This window comes from Aythya marila (genome assembly GCF_965140915.1).
Source record: "Aythya marila genome assembly, chromosome: 1".
In the NCBI taxonomy this organism is placed as follows: Eukaryota; Metazoa; Chordata; class Aves; order Anseriformes; family Anatidae; genus Aythya; species Aythya marila.
Window position 1 is genome coordinate 169,699,692 of NC_139042.1, and position 16,249 is coordinate 169,715,940.

A 16,249-nucleotide genomic window follows, 5' to 3' on the forward strand; every position below is an offset into this window, starting at 1 on the left:
AGCACTTCCCATGTAGCAAAGGACATACAACTAACCAAAGGCAAGGGAAACAAAGCTCCATGATCAACACAAATATTTTGAAACTAACTTTTAAAATTCGTATTATGTTACCTTTGGATTAAATTATGTTATGCAGCTTACTTACTTGTTAAAAACAACATAATAACTCAACTAACTCCATGGCTAAATTAAGAAAAGAAATATTTTATATTCTTGGTATTTTAACTGAAAAAAATAATGTATGTATGGTAAAGCTTTCACAGAGCAATAAGATAAAAGTGTTACAGAACCAAGCCTCACAACTTTCTTCTCCTATCACCTCACTACAGATCAATCTTAAACTCTTAAGAAGGTCAGATAAAAGGAAACTTACCCATTTACACAAGCTGTATATTGGATAAGAACTCAAATTTCCACTACACAAATGAAAAGTGGGTCAAAATCTTAGAAGAGAGCTAGTGAGCAACAACAGGTATGGCATTTGGAGCCAAGAAGAAGCAGGGCAGAACTTCTTCTGACAGAATGGGAAAATCAGACTGCATCTTCGGAAAACTGGGCCTCACTTTCTAGCCAGGCATTTGTGTTAGTGTGCAACAGTACTATCCACTTAGCACTTCAGCCTGCTGAAAAATAAGGTGCAAGGCATACCGTGAAGTTCAGCTAACTATGCTGGACCAGACAGGCCACGCAAAAGCGATATTGCTACCCTAGAGACTGCAGACGTCTGTCAGTGGCCACCAAAGCCCTGCAGAGACGAAATGAAGAACTTAACAGAAAGGCTGACAACGTGGCTTAGATTAATCCAGTAACAAAGAGGCAGACAGCCCGACGTTGTCAAAACTCAATGGATTCTCTGATGTCATTCCTGGCCATAGTGTAAAAACGCGCATTCATTTGCCAGAGCTTTTTTCCCAACCCAACAGCGAACTAGGTTATTGTTTGCTTCTACTACAACAGAAAGAAGCTGTGCTACACACAACTGGTTGGTTGTTCTTGCACAGTGAAGAGAAGCCTTCAATTTTCTTAATCAGTCCAATCAACCTCTCAATTACAGACTGCTTCCAACAGTCTCCATACAGGTATCTTGTTATTAGACTAACTACTCACTTCTTTGCTTAAGCCTTCTGCCCGTTCTGTTCAGAAAGGAAGATACAGAACATCTTCTGGAACTAGTTTCCTACCCTGGCACCCCACTTTGCCTCACTACGTAGATGTTCAGATGTTGGTCTTGTCACTCAATTGACAACGCCCAATTTATTCTGAGATTACACTGCTAAAAGGAGCAACGTGTGAAACAGCTGCAGTGCAGATTAACAACGAATGCAATATAAATTTGCAGCAAAGGTTTTCAAGTTCTGGTCTCTACAGCACTAAATTGCCAAACAGAAGCATTTACTAGCCTTCAAGCACAGATGCTCCCACTTAATAAAGCCCAGTCTTCAATTTCCTCAAAACCTTATGAGAAAGTGGAAATAGAACTAAATAGCAGCACACTGTGACAGTAATGTGACATCCTTTGCACTCACCATAAAGGTAAATCAATAGTAAACTGAATAGACAATAAAAAAATTAACTGCAAAGTAGTTTGGGAGAAGTATATAGAGTGGCAAATAAAAAGATGTAGTACGTGAAGAAGCTACTATGTCTCAAGAAAGACAAAGAAAAGGGATGTAATCAACATTAATCGTAGACACTTGTTATTTCATATCCAATATTTTAATATTAATATTTTGGAATACCGAGAACCATCGTGCTTCTTCAAAGCTGAGATGGGAACTAAGGCAATGAGGAAGAAACGAAACAAGCAGGGAGCCGACAACGTTCACATCACTCACCTAGATTTGGCCATTAATATTCCCAGCCTCTGTTGCGGCATCAGGGGTTCTGTCATACTTCAAAGTGTCATGCTGTCTTGTCACAGAACTAAGCATTTGACCTAGAACTAGAAAAGTACATAAAAAAATATTTGTTTGTTTGTATGTTTTCTTGTTTTCAAGACACCAGCTAGTAAACCATCAGAAATACACGTGGCCCTTTTATTTTGGCGTCATTACTTCAAGTGAGGTCTCCACGGTTAGGCTGCCTCTTACAGGGAACCTCAGACCCAGCCTCATCTCTTCGAGCTCCCCGAGCATTTCCATGGCCTACCTGGCAATGTTATCTCCCGTTACCCTCAGCACGTGCCGAAACAAACAAACAGAGGCAGACTCACAATTTCATCCGCTTAAGTCCCTCTTGCTCATCCTACTGACCACACACATATGCCACCTATAACACATCGCCCTTTCTTTGCATCCCTCATGGCTCTTGCTCCACGGCATTCACCATAAATTGCTTGCTTTCACTTTTACTTTTTGCCTGGGTTACCCTCGTACCGGCTGCTGCCCTCTCGCATTTACCCCTGAAAGCTCCACGGCTGCTGCCACCAGGCTGGCGGCTGGCAGCCTCCATCCTCTGTTTGGAAAACTGCTGAAAAACTCTTCGTGTTTTCTTTGACACTGCTTCTTCAGCCAACGAGAAGGGCTAAATTCTCAAAAAAACAAGTTATTTAGCCACTTTCTTACCAGCCTTTCAGGGTGTCTGTGCAAACCACTGCAACCTCTGCCTTACAGTTCAATGAAAAGCATTTTCAGAAGCTAAAGCACCTTTCTTTTTTTGCACAGCATCAAATGTAACGTAGTCCCAAGCTCACCCCTGGTCCTGGCATCACAGTAACACGGTAACTTATGGGAATGAGCTCCAAAATTGTACAGGTTCAGAAAGTAATTGGACAGACCCAAGGAAGAAAAATCAATAAATATCTCCGTAACGAGCTTTTAAACTCAAGGATGTCCCATTGGGCTCAGAGAGTCTCTGAGGTGCAGATTCTGGGAAGGGCATTAAGGAACGACCATAAAACACTGGTTATTGTTATTCCCTTCCCTATCTATTTCCTACTGACTACTGTAAGAAGCAGGATACTAGACCGATTACTTCAGCCTGACACAAAAAAGCTCTTCTCAGCTGGCGGAAAAGGATGACAAGGACTGAGCATAAATTTTTAAGTACATCGGTCACACAACATTAAAAAAGAAATAGTCTACAACTTGTATTTAAATTGAAACTAAGGCGTAGATTCCACAAAGGCGCGGAAGGACCTTTCTGGGGTGCTCTACGGACACAGAGATTTGCATATACACCACACGGGTTCTCTCCTGTGCCCAAATGGTATTTAGGATCAGGAACTTGCAGCCAGTCACGTACCCTTCATATAATTTATTTGCCCTTTAGCCACAAGCCTTCTTGGTCTTAGCCAAAACTGTATGCAATTGTGTATTCAAGATCAATCCCCGTGCAACACACACAGGCTCTGTGTCTGTGATGGCCCTACCCAACCTGTTCGAGTACACACAGATTTGTAGGTGAGGTCAGATTTTTGTTGACTTTAGCACATCAAACCAGCTCAGCAGAGGGATCAGCAGGTATCTGAGCCAGCTGGGGACAGGATGACAACGGGATGACCTCTGCCAGTGCTCAGAAAACCCAGCCCTTTCACTAATACTTCACTTAGTTTAACAAATTAACCCGCTCGAACTTTCAGGAAGGGAGAGAAAACAAAGAAAGCAAACAAAAAAAAATTACCCACTATCTCTGGTGGACTGTGTTATCTGTCAAATCTTGTAGGTAGTCGTAAGAATTATATAGAAAACAAACAAAAAATCACATGCAAATCACACTAATGCAGGTGTCTGCGGTGATATTTACCCTGGTATTTTACTAGCAGAGTTTTAAAGGCTTCCCATGGTTTGACTACGTACAGTAGCCTACCCTGCTTTGGTTACACAGGAATTCTTGAATGGCCCAAATGCAGCTTTTAATGGGTAAATGAAAGCACACAGACTTAGAGCACCTACCTTCTTTTAAATGTAAAGCAATACCAGAACTCTCCAGCAAGTTGTTTTCAATTACGAGCTGGGTTTTGCTTAAGAGTTATTTACTCAATTTGGGATTTTCTTAAATCTTCCCAGATTGCAAAATATTTACGCGAACTTCCACACGCGAGGAGAAGTAGGCATTTTCGGTCACAACCATAAAAGTTAATCTTCTCAGTTATGTCTACAATGTCAGGCTTGGGAGCTGTAATTTCCCCTTCACGAAGCATCAGCAGCCACGGGGTGCAGTCATGCAAGGACGGAGAAGGGGCAGGAGAGGATTTTGGGCTTCTTCCCAGCACATCCATCAGCGCATCATGAGGCAAAAATGCCAGGGAAGACAAAGCAAGACCTGCGCTTATTTACATTTACGAACAGGAGGGAAAATTAGGAACTGCCACAAATCCGGTATGACTTATTAATTGGATTAGTACGGTAAGGCACATCTTTTCCTTCATAGAATAAGCAGTCAGTCAGAAACCCTGAAAATTTGAATAACGTTGGCGTTTCAGCAGCCTGTCCTGGGCCGGGAAGGGTCTGAACAACGCGTGCGTTCCCCTTGTGACCTGAAAGCCCCGTGGATGAGCAGCAACCTCCCTCCTCGTGCTCAGGCGGACTGGGAGCCCCACTAAAGTCAGCCGAGTAAAAACCCCGAAGCACAGTGCACTTCAGAAGAGGCAGGGAGAAGCAAAGGCTGGAAACCCATCTCTTGGGTGTGTTTTCTTCCAAGCGGCCTCCCAAAGCCCCGAGCTGCCACGCTGCCAGGCCCTCTGCGTCTCGCTCTCAGCCCCATCGCGTTCCCCATCACCCAACTGGGAAGCCAGTGCCTACTTCTTATATCTTAAAGCATCAGTATCCATTGTTTTCAAAGACTGTTTCTCATTTGGACTGTACAATTTTATTTATTGATTGTTTTATTTTGAATCCCAGCAACTACAACACAGAACACCCCTGTGCTTCTACGTGTATTTCTTACTCGGATTTCAAATGCTTGCTTAAAAAGGCAGAGTAAAAACAAAATATATATTATCAAACTCTCTACATTTAACATCAGTGTTGGTGTTATGACAAAAGCAAACAGAAGTACTGCAAGTTTAGCAGGCATATGGGAACTGCAAACTCATTCAGAGATGAATGGATCGCCATCAGGGGCACTTCACCTTTTTGGTTAATTTCTGTCACAAATTCTCTTTAGCGTGCTAAGTAGAATAATATTTTTCAAATCCTTAATTATTTGTAAAACATGAAACAGCACATGAATTGATGATGCTGCCATGCCTGGCTTCACATGTGTTTTTTCCTCAATAACAATGCAGGATAGCATTATAGCCCAAACTCTGCTGATTCCTAAAACATTTCCCCAAATGTGTCCCGCAACCACTGTCAAGTGTTAGCCATGGTTTAACTCCACTTGAAACAAGCTGGCCAGCACCACCGCTAAAATCATGACAATTCAGACAGCTCAGAAATTAAGTCTAAGATTTTTTCCAGCTGCACCAGCATCATGACACTCGAACGCTTCAGAGCTGCGGAACCCCAGGCTTCTCACAGCTGTTTGCTGTCAAGAACAAACAGAAAGGCTACATTCAATCTGAAGTTTCATTACCACGCTCTTAAAAATACAATTTATATGAATGGTTTTCAACACCTGCTTCTTTCTTAACTCTGTAATTAATGCTCGGATCAATCGAGTAAACAAAAAGAAAAAAAAAATGGGATATTAGTTGTACTTGACAGCCTCAGCATAAACCCTGAAGTTTTTTGAGAGGCTCAACAGTGGGAGGGGAGCAGAGGGAACATGAAACGTACGGGCTGTCTTCTGCACCAAGCCGAGGAAGGTTTCAATTTCATAGCTGACTTCTGGGAAATAAATTCAAGCTATTTTTTGGGGGACAGTTGAATGACAAACATTTATTATAAAAAATGTCAGATATTTTCAAATTCAGTTTTCTTTTTCTTTTTCTTTTAGCTGCAGCATTTTGTTCACAAGCTTTTCTCTATTTAAATTTACCTGCCAAATAATCGTAACAGTGACCAAACAGGAGATGAACCTCCTGCCATTTGGGGCTCTTTTTGGTTTTTAAAAGGTGAAATTATTTAGTATTATCGGACACATCTCAAGAAAAGAACACGGTAACTTAGAAGTAAGTATTTTGCTGAAACCAGAGTTTATGGGAGCAAAAAAGTTTAGAAATGTGGCTACTGTTTTCCCTTGAAGTTCTTAAGAATCCCGAAAGAACAGACCCCACAAGCTCAAATTCTCCCATGCTTTGACTTACATTTGCCACGTAGAAGATAAGAAAGGGATTTTTTAACTTACGCCTGACTTTCTGTCCTATGGTGATCAGTGCCAGGCATTTTTCATCACAAAGCGCTCTCGTTGCAAGAACGACTGGCACCAGACCACACACCAGAAATACAGAAGTTCGCCTGAAGACTTCCCAAAACCGTGCCCTTCACGGAAACCGTGACCTTGCCAAGAAAATAACCTGTGTGAAGCAGAACAAGCGGTAGGGAAGAGCCGAAGGTCCTCCTCTCACCCCTCTTCGCTTTCCCCCAGGTAGGAGGAAGCAGCCTGAAACTAAAGCAGCAAGTGGGATGCAACTGAATGCTTTTCTTTCTGAAACCCCATCAAGTCTCCACGAAGACAGAAACGAAGCCTGGTGAATTTGCAGCTTACAGGTAGAATTTGCTCTCTGCAGAGAGCTGGCCCAAGCCCAGAGGGGCTCTTTCTGCTGCTGCCTTCAAGTTCAGGAATTGACAGAACTGATGGCAACAAATTATTCGTACCTATGCAAAAATACGTGCAAATTGCTCAGGATTAAGGAAAACTCCCCCTTCTCCCTTCCTCCAAGCATGTTAATATTGTCCCCTCTCATAAAAATCCTTAAAAATTGACCATTGTACTTCTCCAGCTATTAAGATACCTAACACTTACAACCACACCGTGCAGAACAGACCCATTACATTTCTAGCATTTCCCTGTTCTAGACTTTTTAGTTTTTAATTTTAAAAGTATCTAGTTCAAGTGGGAGAAAAAAGTAAAAAAGGAAATTCTGTACTGCAGATAGTGCAAAGAAAAGCCTAGGGAGGATGGAGAAAATACTTTTATTACTTGTTTTTAAACACCCCACCAGATTCACCCTTTGTTTTAGGTTGCTGACCTGAATGCTGTTAAATCGGTGCCTCCACCTGAGGCTGAGCTCTTTCCCCAGGACCTGGGGACATTCCAGACAAGCAACCCCATTTTGGTACAGTTTGGTAACTGGCTTCACGCAAAAAACACACCGTCTTAACGCTGATTTCTCTTGAAAAAAGTTAGATTTTTAATCTTTTCCATGACCTCGAGTATATGGAAACAAAATCAGTGTCAAACGTTTAAGGACACGGACCGCTCTCTGCAAGTCATTTTCCATCTTTCTCCCCATCCCTCATGTTTCCTGTCTTATTTTTCCTTTCAAATCTTTTTACAGAGTGATCCTAAATATGAATTCATTTAATTTCAGATTTGACATCCTTTGTGCTTCGCAGTTTCCACCCTTGCATACCACGTCCAGTATTGCTTGGTGTTTAATTACATCTGGCATTTAGCCTGTGAACAGTGAATTTTTGCCATGCAAACACACAAGCAGTGAGCACAGAATGAAATTTGAAGCAGCCTCTTTCCCAAGCTCCTTCGTGAAGAATACCGAGGACTGGCTTATGTCAAGGAGGAAAAACATGCTTCAAAAGATAATGCACAAGCTGTGGATTAAATCCTATTTAAAGCACTCCCAAATAATGGCAGAAGTAGCACTACCTTTACTTGCCCAAATGTTTTCTGACAGAACCTGAAGCTTACATGCTCAGCTCCTTGGAAAGCCAGCACCACCACCCAACTTCTGTTCTTCTGCTTGCCCTGGGATGAGCCATGCAGCAAGCAACCTGCCCCTCCCCGGAGCTCATTCCAGCGCATCTTCCTCTTCTTTTCTGCTCTCACAACTGCAAATACCTGAGGAAAACACAGTCAAGTCCCTACGGACACATTAGGATAGGCAATTTGCCCAGCTCAGAGCTTCAGAGCAATGTTGGTGCTGATGGTTATCCTAAAGCATCGACCAGTTCCACCGGGATACTGTCACCCGGAGATTAAGCACAAGCTGAAAGTACAAACCTTTTCAGGGTTTACTCAGACAATTTCTAAGTAACTCAGCACATCCTGTGCTCGCTGAGACATCGCTGCAGCAGAACTGTTTTAATTTTTCTGCACAAAGCAAATTTTTCATCAAAGGCGACAGCGCTGGAGACAGCAGGCAGACTAACAAAGAGAGAAACCAACTTACCATGCAGGCAACCTGCTGCTGAGTAAGACAACAATTGTTTTATCACCATTTGACTCCTTGGTGGCTGAAGTGGCACTGCCATCGGTCTACTGCAGTTCTGCTGACGACTGAACGCTGCCCATCTCCCAGCTGGGCAGCACGACAGATTACATGGGTATCTGATTTATCTGATGTGGCGAGCCCTGCGTCTTCAGAGTCGTGATGTAATCCACGGTGGCAAATTCTATATGATTTCAGAAGCCTGGTATCCTACTTAAGACTTAAAATAGCCCATACTATGACCTTCTGTTTGTTTTGGCTAGCCTATATTGGCTACCACGAAGCCAAGTGCTTTCAATTGGAAAACAAAACTTCGGTTTCTGGAACATGGGACTCCCACGTACCAGACCTCACATGCACAGAAGAGATGCAGCATCAAAATCAAGCGTTCGCCCTGAACTAGTAATTACTGGCTGTGGGCAGCTCCGAGAGGCTTGTTCTCCCCATGGTCCTATTCCCTTTGTAATTATTTGGGGAAAAAATAGAAGATTTCTGTACATCAGCAAAGACTGACTAATTCGCTTTAATGCCTGAAGACAGAGCAGATGTAAGAGGTGCCAGAGCTGGAATATTCTCCCATGGAAACAGAGTGCTTCGAAGGGATACGTGTGCTCAGCAGGACTGGAGGAAACCTCCCTTGCCTCCTCACCTCCCCACACATGCTGCTGTCCTTCGCATCAACTCCTCTTTCAGATCCTGGCCTGACGTACCAACGCCTCAGCCCCACGCTGTGAACACATTTTGGAGAGCTTGTGTTAAGGTCAGACACAATCCTCGCCCTTCTTCCACTTGGCAGCGATGGTTAAGAAAATTAAGACTGAAGCCACGTCAGTGCCATAAGGCTGAAAGGCAGCAGTGCTCCCTAACAGAAGTAGTGGCAGGAAGAAAAAAGCAGCAGTGCTAGCAGACCATCACAGAGCTAAAAACTACAATAAAAGGAGATCCAAGAAGAAACTACATGTGCTGAGAAATAGTTTGGCGCCACTGGCTGCAATTACAGAAAACAGACAATGAACGGCAGAGGTGAAGCTGCTGAATCCAATTTACAACTTTATTTATGCTAACAGGTGGAGCTTTACCCCAAGATTTTTATTAAATGAGCATGCTGTCAGGCTTATGATTAAATCCAGTATTAAACGTACACTCCTTTTCTCTCACTAGCCCTTTCCAAGATTAAAAAAAAATAAAAAATTGGCAAAACCCAAGCTAAACTGCCAGCCTCCTGGCTCCTGTGAAAACAAAATTATCTCAACCACACGCAAGCTTCGGCACACCAGCCCACAGCTTCTGCGCGCCGCCCTCCGAGCCCTCCTGGCAGCAGCATCCCTCTCCAGGCAGCTCCAGCAGAAGAGACCCGGCCCCTTCCCTTCCCTTCCCTTCCCTTCCCTTCCCTTCCCTTCCCTTCCCTTCCCTTCCCTTCCCAGATTTGCACAGGTGGCTTTCAGACCATCACATCCCAAGTGATGTTTCTGTTTTGCTGCATAGGTTTGGGGGAGGTTTTTGGTGTATCTGGATTCAAACTAATTATCGTAAAACAATGACCCAAACCCATTTAAAATAAAAAGAAGCAAGAAAACATATACAAGAAAAGCAATTTAAAAAAAAAAAAAAAAAAAAAAACAAAACGAAATGTTCCCAAACAGTCTGCCTTGACAATGACCTGCCAACTATCTTGAAGAGCTGTTACGTAAAATTTGGAAATTGCATGTTGGTATTAGAACAAAATAAACTCTGTGGTTCTTCTTAAAAGCGATAGTTTCAGCAAAATGCTCAACTTCAGGTAAGTCAGTTAAACATTTCTCAGAACACCATTTCTCAGTAATCCCTTAAAAATACGTGCTCTTTCCAACAGAGGAGCCCTGATGTTCACCACCTCCACTATGTCAAAACGAAGACGGAACAGCAACCCGAAGGGCTGGGTCAGAAGAGCAGAGACCTGCAGCAGGTAGCGGTGTCCTGCTAAGGAAGGGACATTTCAGTGTCCCTTCCGTGACGTTGATCCTACATCTCCCTCCACTTACTTCTAGCACAGCGCTTGGAGAGCCACATTCCCCTGAAGGCACCTTCCACCCCATCTTTTGGCGATATCAAAGACAGCCCCTCATTTCATCTAGACACTACATCAATACAACTACTCTATTCTATAGGTACACCTATATTCTATAGGTAAACAACATTAAATGTTGTTTAAAATCTTCAGGTTATCATATTAAAAAAAAAAAAAAAAAAAAAAAAAAAAAAAAAAACCTCTAGGTCTTTAATGAAAAGGTACCTTGAAAACAAATACCCAAGCCATTTACGCCACCATCCCCGTTAATCCTTCTGAGATGAGCCAATGTTCCTTGTCATCTTATTTACATTTTCTCCAAAAAAATTATCCCCTCGTTCTTAACCTCCAGAGAAACAAGACTTAAATTTTACTCGGTATCATTTTTAAAACAACTTACACACATGCAAATGTATTTTTTTAACTTGCTTAACAAAACAGTTTCTCCAGATCCACAACACCACGCTGTTTTCTGTGAATGTCTGCCAAAATAACTACATCCCTTTTAAAAGAAACAACCAAAACATCAAACTCCAAACCACTGCATTAGGTTAAACAAGCAAGCTGCGCAAAATTGTTTCAGTCTTGGAAACTCCAAGTATCTTGAAAAAAGGCCCTCTGAGAAACAACATATGCGAAAGTATCATTTTTATGCAACAACAAAAGAGCAGAAATGGGACTGAAGTTTTAAGCAGCGCTGCTACAGGAAAGCTTTTTGCATCCAGGATCAAGGAGAAAGGCAAGGAGATGGGGAAATAAAGCAAAAGGGTACAACAATTAAGTCAAGTAATGGGCCCTAGGAAGAAGGGAGACTCGAGCTTAATTCTTGAAAAGGATGCCTGGCTTCAAACTGTTGAAATAGTGAGTCAGCTCTCTAATATTTAACCACAAATGCCTTCTAAAACTTGAGGCCCACAGCTCCTGCCAATTCTTCAAAGCCAGCAAAGTGCCAAATCTGCTAACTAAGTGGCACCGAATGTATATTTTGCGTTATTCTGATCTCTGAAATAGCGTTCATTCCAACCTTTCAGGGAAGGTTAAGTTTTGCTTTTATGTTTTTGACATGTTTTGCCCATAGTCTTCTCATACATTAATTAAAATAACATTTAAAAGCCTGCAAGGTTGGCCTTACCAAAATTAAAAGCAGAGACAGTAACACATTATCAAAACTAAGACCATGCCACTGTCTTTTATAAAAAAAAAATAAATAATAAAAATATTGTTTTGGTATGTATTGACTTGTGTCTTTCCTTATCCATTCATTGGTTTCTGCTTATCAAAAATTTGCTAGCACGTGGATAAAAGTAACCTGGCATTACCCAAAAATCTTGCTTGTACAGCTCTGTTGCTGTTGTTGTTTCTTGGAAAACTTGAAGTCCCATCCTTACAATGTGTCACTAAATCTGGGTTCTTTTAAAAATCGTTTGTCACCTGGATTTATCGCTGCTCCCTCTGCTGCAGAAAATTCCTTTCACCACACTTGAAAAACTGCTGAGTTTCTCAGTGCAGTTCACTCGCCTCCTCACGTCCTTCTCATACATTTTTCCTTCCCCCTTTAAGGAAGAACTCGAACAGCCATTTAACTCCACCTCCCTCCCCTCTGACCCCCGCTTAGGGTGTGCAAGGGGAAGATCACCAACAGCTATTGACATTCTCCAGAAAAGCCAGGCTATGTAGACTTCACTGGTAGCTGATGAGCAGAGAGATCCGTGATCTTCGTTAGATCCATAATCTTGTTACCACTGAACTACCTCTGTCAAAAAGCAAGGAGGTTATTTTTCTCTCTTTGCATTTGCAATGAGAATGAGCACACGTACATCTAGCACGGCTGATTTCCTGAACCATCATTACCTGATCATGCGCTGAGCTCTGCCAACTGATTCAAATCCTCATCTCCCCAGCAGATTTAAGTAAAACCCAAATGTGGTCATATTTGTGCATCCAAGCAACCCTTCTCTTCTGTTCGCTGCTGAATCTCTGTCAATCCACACACGATTAAATAGCACTTCACCCGTTACAACATCTTCATCAGTTCTGAGTATTCCTTTGTTAGAGATTTAACACACTCCCAACTACCCTAACTGATACAGGCCCTAAAAAGACTTTCTCTTCCTATCTGAGGTGGAAGTTACCAAAAAAATGGACTGTAATCTCCCAGTACACTGGATAACAATCTTCCATTAAACTAAAAATCTTTATTTTCTTAGTGTGCTTCTTAGTTTGTGTGTGGGATGAATATTTCACCACTGGAGACAACTGCTGTCCAATTTTAACATCACACAGCATCTTCTTTTATCAGAGAATTAGCATACCTGCCCAGAGACTTCATACTGAATTGTCCACTTCTCACAAATACCTCCTAAAGACTGTAAAGATCTGTGAAAGTAACATGAGAACGATAGGCAAAAAGAATGGAAACGGGAGCATATGAGCGTGATTTTTCCTGTCCTGTGCTGCTCACAGGGGATCCTGGCCAACCCACCTGGGCTCACGTCTTGGTGCTTGTGGAACAAGGGGACTGCAAGCAAATGGCATCTGTCAGAGAATGAGTGACAACTGATTTAGAGATTGGAGAAACAAGAGCATCATCTTGCCCTTCTATAGGATCTTGCAATGAATTTTGTTACACCGTTCTTCCTAAAAATATACCTTTAATCGATGCTGTAAAATAATTCCACTGAATTGCTAGTTTCATCTTAAAGTTACCTTGAGTAACTATTTGCTCTCTCTTACTTCTCAAAATACTGGATTATAATGTAAGAACGTACGCGTTTCTTGCAGACCCAGCCATGCTTTAAAATCCCCCAACGCCATCAGTTGTGGACTTCAGGCTTTGCTACTACTTAGATAATTATTTTAGAAAGCTGTCATGGGGAAAAAAAAAAAAAAAAAAAAAAAAAAAAAAGATCTTTATTTTCAACTATATCTTTATCAGGTGGAAAAGTGAGATGATCTGAGATGGTGGAAAATTGAAAAAAATCTGATTTAATTCTTCTTTGTGTTAAGAATAAACTCAAAACATTGCTGAAGGTTCTTTCTCAGGCATTTTATGGTCCCAAGTTAGTAGTTTGAAAGTCCATTTGTACAGTGAAGGTGCCAGTTTTGAAGAGCAGGATTTTACACTAAAATGAAGATTCCCTCACCAAAAAAAAGTCCCATTTAATTTTATTTAAACAAGACTTTCCTTAAGATTCCTTCCACTAACAAGTGGAAGATGTCTTTTAGAGAATCACTTCTGTGGAAGGCTTTCAGGGTTAAACTCTCTACTTTGTGTGCCACACAACATTTACAAGCACTGGTACTTTCAATTATACAGAAAAGCCATAATTCTTTAAATCAAGAATATAAATCATATTTATCACGTTATACTGAAATCATCACCTTCGATCTTAAGTGGGAGATGATTTTTAAGGAGAAAAAAACGGTCTTTATGGATTCTCGTCTTGATAGCAGATGCATGTTTTGTGATCAGCAACTGCGACACCCGAATGTGTGCAGCACACGCTGCCATGCAGTGGTCACATCCTTCTTCTTCACTGCAACATAAAGATATGTTTTGCAGGCAGCTCCCACCTGCTTGTAGCTCCTCATTCTCATTGCAGTGTGTGTAGCAGGACTGGGTTTCAGAAGTACACATGAAGACTCAGCTGCAACCCTCTCTCAATGAGCAGAACTGCATTCAATGGCATCCTCTACGTACAAGTCGGTGCTGGCTTGATGATTATTATTTCATGAGGGAACCTTACCTGCCTGTTTTCTCTTGTAATAGATTCATTCTGGAGACTGCTGAAGATCCCAGTACTTTATCATCATTACTGGTGGATGGAGCTAATTATTATTACCATTGACACAGATGGAGCGCACTGGGGGTGCCGTGGAGGCACGGGGAGCAGCAGCAGCCAAACCTTGGCAGGACTAACAGGCAGGCAGCGGGGGCAGCAGGATGAAAAGGACGGCAGGGCTGCTCAGAAACACGCAGGCACCCTCCAGGAGGTTGGTCCTGTGGAGGCAGGAGGCTGCGTGGTACAAGCGAGAGGCGCCTCGATGTGCTCTCCTGCCTGCCCCCAGCCACAGGTGAGCGCGAACTCCCACCCGTCTCCACGCTGAGCTGCTTCGTGGAGCGAGGCCAGCTGGAGACGTATTTTTGGAAGGTTGTGCTGCAGCCAGCTTAGCTTCCTGAGCTGCCTCCCTGCTGGCCTGGTGACAGGGCTGGCAAAACAGAGAGGAGGCAGGAATGTGCAGGGAGAGCAGGACTATGGCTGGCTGCTCTCGGGGCTCAGCTGGAGCGTCAGGCCAAGTCCCAGCTTCGTTAGCACAGTCTGACCACAGATAAAGTGCCTGACGTCCCTCCTCCAGCTACAGCGTGCCTCATCTCTGACTAAATGTAAGTGAAAGACATTTACTGCTACTGAGAAATGAAATACAAGCAAAAAAATAGTAAGAAAACCACTCACACACCTACATTTCCATTGTCATAGGCTGTGCTTCTTAGAAATGTTCCCCACCACTCCCATACATCACTGTATATTTCACTGATAGCTGGCCTGGGTTAAAAATGATCATTTTCCTTGCTGGGCTATTCTTGATCTGCAGCAGCTTCCCAAGCAGGTTGGCCACATGAGCACAGGCACAAGGCAGGGGGTGGCACTGCTTATCCCAACAGCACCCCAGGGATGTGAGACACTCCTGGAACTACACCCACAGATACACCTTTGTAGTTACCTTGCTCTGTGTTGCAATTAAATAAAAAATCACACCCGGCTGTCAGCGTAAAGTCAGGGGAACACAGCTGAACTCGGATCGAGGCAGTCTTTTAACGTGGAACATGAGTAAAGTCACGGCTCTGACCCATCCGTGGGACCCGGTTTAATTTTAAAGCAGCCACAACAAGCAGAACAGGTACCCTCCCAACAGGACAATTTTCTGTAAGATGACAGGTAACTTTATTTACTGAATTGAAACAGCCAATTTGCTGCTTCAGGGGATCAGAAGTCCATCCAAAGCATGATATAAAAACCAATTATTCACAGATTTTTACATCTACAGCACCATGATTGTGTGGGTGAAACCTTGGGTCTCTAACAAAGTAGCAGAGGTGTTTAAAAAAAAAAAAAAAAAAAACAGGATGTAAAATATTTTGGCATAAAAACATTTAAATAAGAAGCCCATAAAGCCTGCTGGCACTTACTTTGACAAGAATGGAAATGAAAAGAACTCACTCAATTCTAGGAACTAGATTTGTATTTTAACTTTAATTTCTCAGATTCATCATCATAAACTAGACTTCCACTACAGGTGAATGGATGCAAAAACCGATTCAAACAGGTATTTCATTGACTTCTAGACTCCCTTCCAGAGTTACTCTCTAGGTGAAAACTCCAAGCAGTAAAACATCCATACAAAGATTTCCCTTGTTGTATTTCTCTGCTCCAGCCTTCCAGCATTTCTGCAGTGAAATGCACATCTTAACGAGTATTTCTTTTAACTAAGGGAAATCATTTCTTACTCTTGTTGATACTCAAACTCCTGTAAAGTACTTTAAGACTCTTCTCACTCCTTACAACACATTGCAAGTGCTCAGGAAAGCCCTGGGAACAATATGCAAACAAACCAGCAAAACCCCAAACCAGTTTTTTTGGTGCATTTTGTTGGCTTTCCATAGGCAAGGTACGGGGGCAGAGTTTCCAAAGGGCTATTCAGAGCAGGGAAATACGTTTGCTTATCTTTTTGAAATGAAAACAATTTCTCTTAAGAAAAGTTCACAGGGTAACAATTCTGGAGGCAAATCCACATCTGTCACATGCCCAGAAGGTGATTACACATCCTCAAAGATGAGCTTTCAAAGACAGTGGGCTAAAACAATATAAAAAATTAATTTAACTACATAGAAAAGAACTAGCCAATTTGGGTAAAAATGCAAAGCTCAGGTA

General features: G+C 42.3%; 1 protein-coding gene across 2 annotated transcripts in view; it reads right to left on the bottom strand.

Moving 5' to 3' along the window:
* Nucleotides 1-16,249, bottom strand: part of FRS2 (fibroblast growth factor receptor substrate 2) — a 51,365-nt gene that overhangs the window by 16,872 nt on the left and 18,244 nt on the right. For both annotated transcript variants that reach the window (XM_082777993.1, XM_082777994.1), the window contains exon 2: nucleotides 1,836-1,942. The gene's annotated coding sequence lies outside the window, so the exon portion shown is untranslated. The remainder of the gene's footprint in view (nucleotides 1-1,835; nucleotides 1,943-16,249) is intronic.